Below are 12,835 nucleotides of genomic sequence, written 5' to 3' on the forward strand. Positions count from 1 at the left end.
AGGAAATTACTCATTTCATTGAATGAAAATTAAAAATCAATTGGCCGTGGAAAATTTCGCCGGAAAACTGCTCAAGTATGTCAGGAAAAGCGTCCGTGAAAATTCCAGATCACTGGGTTAGATAAAACTCCCAGCCAGTGAGATAATGTGCGCTTATTACTAGAAAAGTTGAATTAATTTTCTCTAGGAAACTACACATTTCATTGAATGAAAATTAAAAATCAATTAGCCGTGGAAAATTTCGCCGGAAAACTGCTCAAGTATGTCAGGAAAAGCGTCCGTGAAAATTCCGAATCACTGGGTTAGATAAAACTCCCAGCCAGTGAGATAATGTGCGCTTATTACTAGAAAAGTTGAATTAATTTTCTCTAGGAAACTACACATTTCATTGAATGAAAATTAAAAATCAATTAGCCGTGGAAAATTTCGCCGGAAAACTGCTCAAGTATGTCAGGAAAAGCGTCCGTGAAAATTCCGAATCACTGGGTTAGATAAAACTCCCAGCCAGTGAGATAATGTGCGCTTATTACTAGAAAAGTTGAATTTTCTCTAGGAAACTACTCATTTCATTGAATGAAAATTAAAAATCAATTAGCCGTGGAAAATTTCGCCGGAAAACTGCTCAAGTATGTCAGGAAAAGCGTCCGTGAAAATTCCGGATCACTGGGTTAGATAAAACTCCCAGCCAGTGAGATAATGTGCGCTTATTACTAGAAAAGTTGAATTAATTTTCTCTAGGAAACTACACATTTCATTGTATGAAAATTAAAAATCGATTAGCCATGGAAAATTTCGCCGGAAAACTGCTCAAGTATGTCAGGAAAAGCGTCCGTGAAAATTCCGGATCACTGGGTTAGATAAAACTCCCAGCCAGTGAGATAATGTGCGCTTATTACTAGAAAACTTGAATTTTCTCTAGGAAACTACTCATTTCATTGAATGAAAATTAAAAATCAATTAGCCGTGGAAAATTTCGCCGGAAAACTGCTCAAGTATGTCAGGAAAAGCGTCCGTGAAAATTCCAGATCACTGGGTTAGATAAAACTCCCATCCAGTGAGATAATGTGCGCTTATTACTAGAAAAGTTGAATTTTCTCTAGGAAACTACTCATTTCATTGAATGAAAATTAAAAATCAATTAGCCATGGAAAATTTCGCCGGAAAACTGCTCAAGTATGTCAGGAAAAGCGTCCGTGAAAATTCCGGATCACTGGGTTAGATAAAACTCCCAGCCAGTGAGATAATGTGCGCTTATTACTAGAAAAGTTGAATTTTCTCTAGGAAACTACTCATTTCATTGAATGAAAATTAAAAATCAATTAGCCGTGGAAAATTTCGCCGGAAAACTGCTCAAGTATGTCAGGAAAAGCTTCCATGAAAATTCCGGATCACTGGGTTGATAAAACTCCCAGCCAGTGAGATAATGTGCGCTTATTACTAGAAAAGTTGAATTAATTTTCTCTAGGAAACTACACATTTCATTGAATGAAAATTAAAAATCGATTAGCCATGGAAAATTTCGCCGGAAAACTGCTCAAATATGTCAGGAAAAGCGTCCGTGAAAATTCCGGATCACTGGGTTAGATAAAACTCCCAGCCAGTGAGATAATGTGCGCTTATTACTAGAAAAGTTGAATTTTCTCTAGGAAACTACTCATTTCATTGAATGAAAATTAAAAATCAATTAGCCGTGGAAAATTTCGCCGGAAAACTGCTCAAGTATGTCAGGAAAAGCGTCCGTGAAAATTCCAGATCACTGGGTTAGATAAAACTCCCAGCCAGTGAGATAATGTGCGCTTATTACTAGAAAAGTTGAATTTTCTCTAGGAAACTACTCATTTCATTGAATGAAAATTAAAAATCAATTAGCCATGGAAAATTTCGCCGGAAAACTGCTCAAGTATGTCAGGAAAAGCGTCCGTGAAAATTCCGGATCACTGGGTTAGATAAAACTCCCAGCCAGTGAGATAATGTGCGCTTATTACTAGAAAAGTTGAATTTTCTCTAGGAAACTACTCATTTCATTGAATGAAAATTAAAAATCAATTAGCCGTGGAAAATTTCGCCGGAAAACTGCTCAAGTATGTCAGGAAAAGCGTCCATGAAAATTCCGGATCACTGGGTTAGATAAAACTCCCAGCCAGTGAGATAATGTGCGCTTATTACTAGAAAAGTTGAATTAATTTTCTCTAGGAAACTACTCATTTCATTGAATGAAAATTAAAAATCAATTAGCCGTGGAAAATTTCGCCGGAAAACTGCTCAAGTATGTCAGGAAAAGCGTCCGTGAAAATTCCAGATCACTGGGTTAGATAAAACTCCCAGCCAGTGAGATAATGTGCGCTTATTACTAGAAAAGTTGAATTTTCTCTAGGAAACTACTCATTTCATTGAATAAATATTAAAAATCAATTAGCCGTGGAAAATTTCGTCGGAAAACTGCTCAAGTATGTCAGGAAAAGTGTCCGTGAAAATTCCAGATCACTGGGTTAGATAAAACTCCCAGCCAGTGAGATAATGTGCGCTTATTGCTAGAAAAGTTGAATTCTCACACGTCTTTCATGCTTATTTGGTACCTTTTACCAGCTAGTTTTGGAAAAATTGGTCGGAAAATCTTTTTTCCACGCTTGGAATGCTTGAAAAGTAGATTTCCCAGCTCATATATACTCACTGGCTGGTGTGGTACTGGATAAGTTCATGTACTAAAAAGTTTTAGTACAAGGTTGTTTACTGGCTGGTGTGGTACTGGATAACTTCCATGAGCCTTGATATGGTGGGTCGCGAAAAGTACGTATTCCTTTAGAACTTCTCCCAGGGTTTGCTCCAGGATTTCGATCCCGGAATACGCTTTAGGCACGCTTTAGACATCTTTGACACCCGGACGATGATACCGCTCATACCTTGTTCTGCTATGATACCTGACTTTGTTTTGCTGTTGTTCTGTGGCAGTTATTCATTCCAACTCGGGAACAGCTAGCGTGCACGTCTTCTTTGGAGCTGGGGGTCCAAATTGCTGAGCAGAACTAGTTTTGTTATTATAATTTTATTGTTTTATTATATAAACAAATAACTAATTTATCAACACTTATTTTGTTATTTATATGATTTTATTGTGCTTACTTGGATATGATTTTGATATTATAACTTTGTTTGCTCTTAGATATCTATCAATAACTTGTTTATTACAAGATTTGTTATTGACATATTATTAACCCTTTGGAGCCGTAGGGGTCATATATGACCCCAACATAGAAACGGCTGTATAAATTCACCCATTCAGTAAAACAGAATACTGTCTTCGCAAAGTTGTTGCAAATTGAGTCCTCTATTAAGGAAAAATGGGAATATTTGTATTTGAGACTTCATTGACAACCTAAAACATACTGAACACCATGAAATTTGGAAAATCGAAATAATTGACATCCATAGGCGAAACTACCGGGGGTGCTGGGGTTGCCAGGCACCCCCTAGAATTTTGAAGCATTGCTGTGAGATATGGGGCGATGAATGAGGAATAGATGAACTAATGAATATTTGTTCGTAGTGCACCCCCTGGCAAAAATTTGTAGTTTCGCCAATGTTGACATCCCAGTTTTTCTAAAAGCTGAACTTGGATATGGGTTACATTTATATGTATCCATTAACCCTTGGTCAAGAATATCAAGAGATGTTTTATATTCTGGGATGTTCTAGGTGTTCCAAATTGTCCTAGAGTGAAGTCCTTCATATCTACAAGAATAATTTTATGTATTTTCGCCACAAATAATAGCATTGCATAACCTACTGTGATTCGTGAAGCTCTTGACATCTACAATGTCATTTAGAGACACTATAGGGATATTCCAGGTCAGCCAAACTACCTTGGAGTTCAGAACTTCAGGACTACACTTGTAACAATAGCCATATTTGTTATACTGAGTAACGCTGCATAATTATCCGCGGTTACTGGAGCAATCTGAAATCTACTAGCTTATTTTAAGTCTTTGGGATATTGACGGTCGTCCAAAATGTTCCATATTAAAGTCCTTCAAATCTACAAGAATAACTCTATGTGTTTTGTCATAAATAATAGTATTGCATAATCTGATGGTATCCGTGAAGCTCTTGAAATTTCAAATGTTATTTAAAGACATTATAGGGATATTCCAGGTCAGCCAAACTACCTTGAAGTTCAGAACTTCAGGTCTACACTCGTAACAGTTGCCGTAGCTGTTATACTGAGTAGCGATGCATAATCAACCGTGGTTACTGGAGCAATCTGAAGTCTTCTTACTTATTATAACCCTTTGGGATAGTCACGGTCGTCCAAATTGTTCTATAATAAAGTTCTTCAAATCTACAAGAATGTCTTTATGTGTTCTCACTACAAATAATAGTATTGCATAAGTTGCTGGCATCCCTGAAGCTCTTAAAATCTCAAATGTCATATTTGAGGTCAGCCAAACTAGCTTGAGGTTCAGAACTTCAGGTCTACATTCGTAACAATAGCCATATTTGCAATACTAAGTAACGTTGGACCAATCTGAAGGCTACTTTTTATTATTAACCTTTAGGACATTCAGGGTCGGGCAAACTGTTCTAAAATGGAGTCCTTCAAATCTACAAGAAAAATTTTGTGTTTTCGCCATAAATAATAGCACAGCATAATCTGCTGAGATCCGAGAAGCTCTTGAAATCTTAAAAGTTATTTAGATACACTATGGAAATATTCCAGGTCAGCCAAACTATCATGGAGTTCAGAACTCAAGGTCTACACTCGTAACCTCAGGTATATCCGACATACTGAGTAAAGTTTCATAATCAATTTCGGTGATTTTGTTTTGAATAGTAACGTTATACTACTAAATAGGATCTATGAACCTCTTAACTCTCTAGGGTTACTTCATGATAATTTTTGTGATAATTCCACATTCCACATCAGCCAATTTGGACAAGTTCATGGTTTGGTGCTCGGTCAATAAATTGGAATTCAGAGCTTCAAGTCTACAATTATGGTAAATGAATTTTACAATGGGTTGAAAAACTTTCAATGATCAACAATGTACACTGAACCATTTTATCAGGTAAAATCGAAAATCCTTTTGTTACAGGTTATATGCTGTAACATTTTTTTTGCAATTTCTCATCGTAATAGGCTGTTTTACCCCACGCAAATCTGACAGGAAAAGGCCTACTTTCCCACACCAAATTAACAGTGCTGTAATGGTTCATTACAGCACTGATTTGCGTTGCGTAATGAACCATTACAGCACTGTTTTTAGTTTTGGTCAACTTCTTGATGCTTTCTGGACGCAGTTTTGAAAAATTGTGACAACTGCACAGTATAACCTGTTATGATCAGATTTTCTTTAGCATTGGCTATGAACATCAATGTGCAGTTTGATGAAAAAGTTTTGTTAAAAACTATCCTCAAGGGTAATTTATGAAATTGCAAAAAACGTTGTACGCAACTCGGTGCAGAACTCGATTTTTCCAGCACTCGTCGTAATTATCCAACTCGGCAAGCCTCGTTGGATAAATGTACGACTCGTGCTGTAAAAATCGTCATTCTGCACCTTGTTACGTAAACTACTATTAACTGTGTACGCTATCCAGCCATGGATAAAAACAAAATCAAGTCAATAGGTAATATGCTATGAGATTGACTAAATTTTGGCAGAAAGTTCCCAAAGTACGACTTCGTGCCCAAATGGTTCCATGCTCTTTATTTATTGCATATATTCTCTGTTGGTCAACAGACATGATTCTCCGCACATAATTCTATCGAGCTTCTAAGAGATATAATCACGATAAAGGCTGCCGTATTGACTTAGACGTCTTGTAACAATTCCCCTTATCGTTACAATAGGACAGATCGGTGAAGTACTAGATTTGTAGTAATGAGCTGAATTTTAGTATGGTGAGATGGTAAATTCTCCGTTTCTGCAATGGAATGACACAACAGCGTGGGTATTATGATTCATTGCCTAATTTGATGCTGTTTGAGCAAAGCTTTGGGCAACGTTGTTGTTGTTTTCTCCATTTCTTGCCACATAAACAACATAGTTATTCAAGGTTTTGCTCAAACAGCATCAAATTAGGCAAGAAATCATAATACCCACGCTTTTTTCACCACTTCATTGTAGAAACGGAGAATTGACCTTCTCACCATACTAAAATTCAGCTCATAACTACAAATCTAGTACTACACCGAACGTGCCCCATTGGTGATCACCACTGCACACGGACTTCTGCGATATTGTCGACGTCAAGACCTATCGTGGCGCTTACATCGACTCTGACCACTACCTGGTGATGATAAAAATGCGTCAAAACCTCTCTGTGATTAACGACGTACGGTACCAACAGCCGCCTCAGTATAACCTGGAGCAACTCAAGCAACCGGATTATAACGGTTGATAATGTTGTGTAACTCGAAACAGTAAAAATAAGGTTTTATTACGTGGACTTCATGTAATATATTGCAGAACAGTATGTACGACTCTGATTATCACGAAGTACTACTATGTCATAGTCTCTGGTTGTATTCTCTGAGCTCCAGTAAGTATAATAGATTATACAACATAACTCTTTATAGCCAAAACAGAAGCTTCAATTGCTGTAGATGCTAGATAATAAACACCAAAATAGTTTGGATGGCCTCAGCTAATCTTATGATGTCTATTGGGCTTTCAGAAGACTTTACTGGACATGATAGATCACAAATCGTAGCTTTGTATAATGAAAGAAGTTACCGTTACACCTGTACTTTCGGGTCTAAACTCAAGAACAGTTTGGATGACCTAGGATAACTCGACTGATCTTATACCCTCATTTTAACTTTCAGAAGACTTACTGGACATGATAGATTACAAATGAAAACTTTATATAATGACAGAAGTTACCGTTATACCCGTAGACTTTAGGGTCTAAACTCAAGAACAGTTTGGATGACCTAGGATAACCCGACTGATCTTATACTATCTATTGAACTTTCTGAAGACTTACTGGACATGATAGATTACAAATTAAAGCTCTGTATAATGAAAGAAGTTACCGTTACACCCGTAGACTTTAGGATCTAAACTCAATAACAGTTTGGATGACCTAGGGTGTCCGGAAACAATATTCTGCATAATATTCTACCTTTTTTATACTATTGAGCACCAAAACTACAGAAATACGTAGAAAAAACTCCATAATAACGCTTGAAAAAATTCCGGCTTCAAAGGGTTTTAAGTTGTTATTGAAACTAACAAAACGTGTTTTATGAACCTGGTCTTCCATGAACATTTTTTTTTGTTATGAATTATACACAGAAAAAATATGTAGTTAAAGGGAATGCTAGAGTTAGAGCTATTTACATGAGATATCATGTAAAATTACGTTACGTTCGCGTAAGTTTTCGCCAATAGTCGCGTAACCGGTTGGAGTCCATGATGGTTTACGCGATGGTTGGCGGAAATTTACACGATGGTTATGTAATTTTACATGATATCTCATGTAATAGTGCACTAACTCTAGCATTCCATTTATGTGCATGATTTCTTGCTGAAATTTAATTATTATTTTTTTCTGTGTAGGAATCTTATATGTAATACAATTTCTGTTGCTATTTGATACAAGTTAAAGCTTTCGATATTGTTCATAAAGGAATCTTTTGAAATGGGCTCGATGCGCATTCTTCATTAAATTAAATTATGAATTTATTACTGTTGTATCTTTCATAAAATTACCCAACCCCCTTCGGAATCACCAGAAGGAGAGGAATGAAAAAAATAAATCCAAAGTCAGCACAAAGGACGGATTACCGAACCCCTAGTCCCCCAAACCCAATGACCGGGCGCGGGTGCTCAATGAGCTGTTAAGGGGCTACTGGTAGCTATCCCGGTGGCGGTGTGTCGAAAAATGAAACCGCAGAGGTCAACAGCGTAATCGTGGCTCCGTTTAATCGTGTTTAATTTGGTATTTTACCGGTTGATGAACAGCTAGCTGATGAGGGGAAGAGAGATGACGGAGGACGACGACAACGATGATGATGATGGCCATATCAGCAGGAAGTTTTACGGGAGAGGGAAGTTGGAGTGAAATGTACACTGGATGTTTGCCCTGAAGTGGATTAATCGTTTATGAGCCGTATTGTAGCAACTTCCCCACCGTATACTGACTGACCGCAATCAGACTGGTTGCGGGTCAGCTTTGATGACCGGTATACTTCGTGCAGTCATCAGTAGCGCCGCGCCGACCGGTGGTCGGTGTGGCGTGGAAAAATAATAATAGCTGGTCGGTCGGTCATTTGAACCGGGAGCACGACAGAACGTTGTTGTTGGTGCAAGCGCGCAAGAACAACAGCAGCGTGTTCTGATGGTAGGATTTGTAAACGACATTGCAGAGTAATACAAGAGAAAAACGACCATCATCAGATGAGTGAAAATGTTAATTGAATAATTTACGGTTTGCATATTGCGGTTAAAGTGAGGGGTAAATTCATTTACTGGGTCATATCGGATGCGGTGTGTGAACTCGGGTGTCGAGTTTGGGGATTCGATAATTAAGAATGCTTTTATGGTGTCAAAGGTCGAATATAGACAATTTTTGGAGAGGCTCCCGTCCTTATCCGTGCATTTTTCGGCTCGCGACTCAAAGCTTTTGCGGGATGCGTTGGGCTTCTGATAGAACTTGCATGATTCTTGAGAACGACACAGCTATTCCTTTCCTCACACTTCACTTCTTCTAAGCGGAGCTACTTTTGCCGAAGCATGTGGATTTGCAGTTCCCGCTTCCGAATGTAGTGTTTCTGTCGAGTCTCATGCTGCAGTATGACCGCCAGTGCTGCGTTATTCTCCTCCTATCTCTACACTTCTGGTCGACCAAATCGTTCCTTCGAATCAATTCCTTGTCGATACTCTCAGTTTCGCCCATTTTCGCCAAAGGATGCTTTTTCTGTACTCCAGCCGTCCTCTTGAGCGGCCTCATGGAGCACGCCTTCGTTTGGCAACGCTGCCTCAATATTCTGCTATGCTATGCTATGCGGCCGTCGGTACCGTACATTGTTGATTCCGGAGATTTTCGAACGCAGTTTGATCATCTCCAGATGGTTGTTAGAGTCGATATCATCACGATTAGTACTTACCTTACCGGTCAGACTAAGGCCTGAGTGGCCTCTGCTGTACATAGTAGCCGTCTCCATTCTACTCGGTCTATGGCTGTGTGTCTCCAGTTCTGCACTCTGCGAAGGGTCCGCAGATCGTCCTCCACTTGATCGACCCACCTAGCTCGCTTCGCAGCACGTCTTCTTGTACCGGTCAGGTGACTCTCGAGAGCCATTTTAGTCGGGTTGCTATCCGACACCCTCATGACGTGACCCACCCACCGTAGCCTCCCGATTTTCGCGGTGTGGACGATGATTGGTTCTCTCAGCAGCTGATGCAGTTCGTGGTTCTTTCGCCTTTTCCAAGTCCCATCTTCCACCTGCTCTTCGCCGTTAATAATACGCAGCACCCTCCGTTCGAAAACTCCAAGAGCGCGTTGGTCCTCTGCACGTAGGGTCCATGCTTCGTGCCCATAGGGGACGACCGGTCAATCAGCGTTTTGTAGATATTTAACTTCGTGTTACGGCGAACTTTATTCGATCGTAGAGTTATGCGGAGTCCAAAAAAGCTCGATTTCCTTCCACAACGCGTCTTTGAATTTCCCTGCAAGTACACGAATTCTTCAACCGTCTCGATTTCAACACCGTCGATAGAAATTCGAGGTGGCGGGCGCGGTGATTCCTCCCTGAAGCCCTTTGCCATCATGTACTTTGTCTTCGACAGATTAATGACTAATCCGATTCGCCTGGCTTCACTCTTTAATCGAATGTACGTTTCCGCCAAATTGTAATCAACTTCGGACATGATACGACTTCGTGAAAATCGTTCCACTCGAGTTTATCCCCGCTCTCCTAGTTACACCCTCTAACGCAATGTTCAACAGCAAGCACGAAAGACCGTCACTTTGCACGCAGAGGGTTGCGAGATTCGAAGGGACTCGAGAGTGTCCCTGATACTCAAACTACGCACATCACTCGATCCATCGTCGCCTTGATCAATAGTATCAGTTTATCTGGGAATCCGTATTCGTGCATGATCTGCCATAGCTGGTCTCGATCGATTATATCATCCACCGATTAAAAATCGTTGAACAAGTGATGTGTGGACACGTTGTATTCGCGGCATTTCTGCAACAACATCAGCAGAAACCACAAGTTTTAAACGTCAAATGCCAATAAAAACTTTACGTTCGCCTCTGGCTATGAAGGACACAACTATACAGATAAAAAATGATCGTTATGAGCTTGGTCGAAGAAATACCACTGTTTTTACCAGTGTTCTACGTCTGTTGGTCTATGATGAAACTCAATGTGTCGCTGAGTTCTTGAGTACGCCTCGGTTTTCAACCGTGCTGTACTGACGACTGACAATGAGATAGTGATCTGGTCGCTGTCCAGTTCTCAGAAGGGGCTTCCATCAGAGAAGCACCGGTCGTTCACCAGAATATGGCTAATGAGCCTGTGTAAATGAGCCACAAATACAAGATTGCCCTTCCGCCAAATGAATAATTTCCATTACCCATGTTCCTCAACACCTGAACCCACAGCAGCCAAACATCCGGCTCTCAGCACCAATTTTCCCGCTTGATTAGTTTTCCAATCGACGTAAATAATTACATTACCGCAAAGGTCCTGTCCTCCTTCACCACAGGAATTGTGGCACATCCGAGAAAACGTGTGCCGGAGCGCGCGCGAAGTGCTAATGTGAAAGTTTCTTTCGCTTTTAGAACCAACACCACTAGCAGCCCCAAAAGCTTCGGATCGAACTTTTCCGAACAAGATGCATTCGCAGAAAGCATCGCTGGAAAGTTACCACCCACCATCACCACACCGCAGCCAGTTCGCAGTTAGTCAACCAATAAATCGTTGTACTTTGTACCGTTGTTCGTTGGCTTGCTTTCCGTTTTGGCGGGAAGTCTACCTACTGGAGCAACGATAAATACTGCCAATTAATTAGAATTGCCAAACTGAGCAGAGGAGAAAGAAGTCGAATCGAGCCAACAGCCAACCCGGACTCAGATGGTGCGAATTTTCGCCCAAATTCCAAATTGAAATTCATTAATCACGTAGGAACGGGAGAAGAATGTCGGCTTACGTGGAAGAAGTTGATTTTGTTGCCGATTCGTGCTAAATAAGCCATATCCGGGATTTGAATCAGCTGACTTTTTGCGTTTCATTGGCCCCACTAGGACTGCTCGAGTTTGTTGGAAATAGCTGGTGTGTTCTTCTTCTTTTTTTTCCGGTTCCTTCTCTTGGATGCTGGAGCTTAGCAAATATCCTTCAGGACTCCTTCAGGAATTTCTTAAGGAATTCTTCCAGGGATTCCTCCAAGAATTCCTCCAGGATATACTCCAGAAATTCATTCAGTAAATACTCCAGGAATTTCTTCAGGAATGCTTGAATTAATTTCTCCAGGAATTCTTGTACGAATTCCTCCAGGAATTAATATAGGAATTCCTCTAGGAATTGTTCAGGGAAATTCTCCAGAAATTCCTACGATAAATATTCCACATATTCGTCCAAGAATTATTCCAGGAATTCCTCCAGGAAGAATTCATGTAGTAATCCAGGAATTGCTAGATGAATTCTTTCAGATAGTACTTCTTGGTTCTTGGTGGAATTCTTGAAAGATATCTTGGAGGTATTCCTGAATAAATTCTCGGAATGGAATTCTGGAAGGGATTGCTGGAGGAATTCTTGGCGCATGTCTTAAAGGAATTCCTGGGGTAATTCTTAGATGATTTCCTAGGGGGGATTCCTGTAGGTATTTCTGGAGGAATTTCTGAAGGATATCCTGGAAGAATTCCTGCAGATATTTATTGAAAAATTCCTGGAGGAATTCCTAGAGGAGTCTATGAAGGAAATCCTGGTCAAATTCCTGGAGGGGTTCTTGGAGAAATTTTTGGCAGAGCAATTCCTGGACGGATTCTTGGAAGAATTCTTAGTAGAAATCTAGGTGGAATATCCTGGAGGAATTTTTGGAGAAGTTTTTGGAAGAATTCTTGCAGAAACTTTTGGAAGAAGTCCTGGAGCAGATCCCACACAAATCCCTAAATTCTTGGAGGAATCAATAGAGTTATCCCAGGAATATTTTCTTGAGGAATTTCTGGAGGTTTCCTGAAAAATCTTGGAGGAATTTTTGAAGGATTTTTTGGCCTCCTAGTTAAGTTCTTGGAAATATTTCTGTAGGAGTTTTTGGAGGATTTTCTAGAAGGATTCTTGGAGGAGATCTTGGCAGATGTCTATAAGGAATTCCTGGATAAATTCTTTGAGAAATTCCTCGAGTTATTCTTGGTGGTGAATAAATTCTTGAAGAAATTCATTGAGATGAATTATTGGTGAAATTCGTGCAGAAATTTTAAGAGAAATTCCGGAGTAATTTCTGAGGGAATTTCTGGAAGATTTCCTGGTGCAATCTCATTCTGAAGGAATTCCTAAAGAACTTCCAGGGGAAATTCCCGAAGAAATTTCTGAAGAAGTTCCAGGGATAGTTTTGGAAGGAATTTTCGGCATAGTTCCTTTAGAAATTGTTATAGGATTTTCTGAGGAAATCCCTGAACGAATTCTCGGACGATTTTTTTAAGTAATCCCAGGAGAATTTTTCATAAGGTTTCCTCATGGGTTCTGGAGGTATTAATAAAAGACTTTAAGGAGGAATCCTTCAAAACAAATCCTTGGAGAAACTCCTGAAAGAACTCTTCGAAGAATTCCTGAAGAAGTTCTTGAAGGAAATCCTGAAGTAATTTCTGTAGTAATTCCTTGAAA

General features: G+C 39.8%; 1 long non-coding RNA gene across 1 annotated transcript in view; it reads left to right on the forward strand.

Annotated features, from left to right (window-relative positions):
- Positions 1-12,835, forward strand: part of LOC134285706 (uncharacterized) — a 154,522-nt gene that overhangs the window by 97,747 nt on the left and 43,940 nt on the right. The window lies entirely within an intron of this gene.

The sequence above is a fragment of the Aedes albopictus genome, chromosome 1 (genome assembly GCF_035046485.1).
Source record: "Aedes albopictus strain Foshan chromosome 1, AalbF5, whole genome shotgun sequence".
Taxonomy (NCBI): Eukaryota; Metazoa; Arthropoda; class Insecta; order Diptera; family Culicidae; genus Aedes; species Aedes albopictus.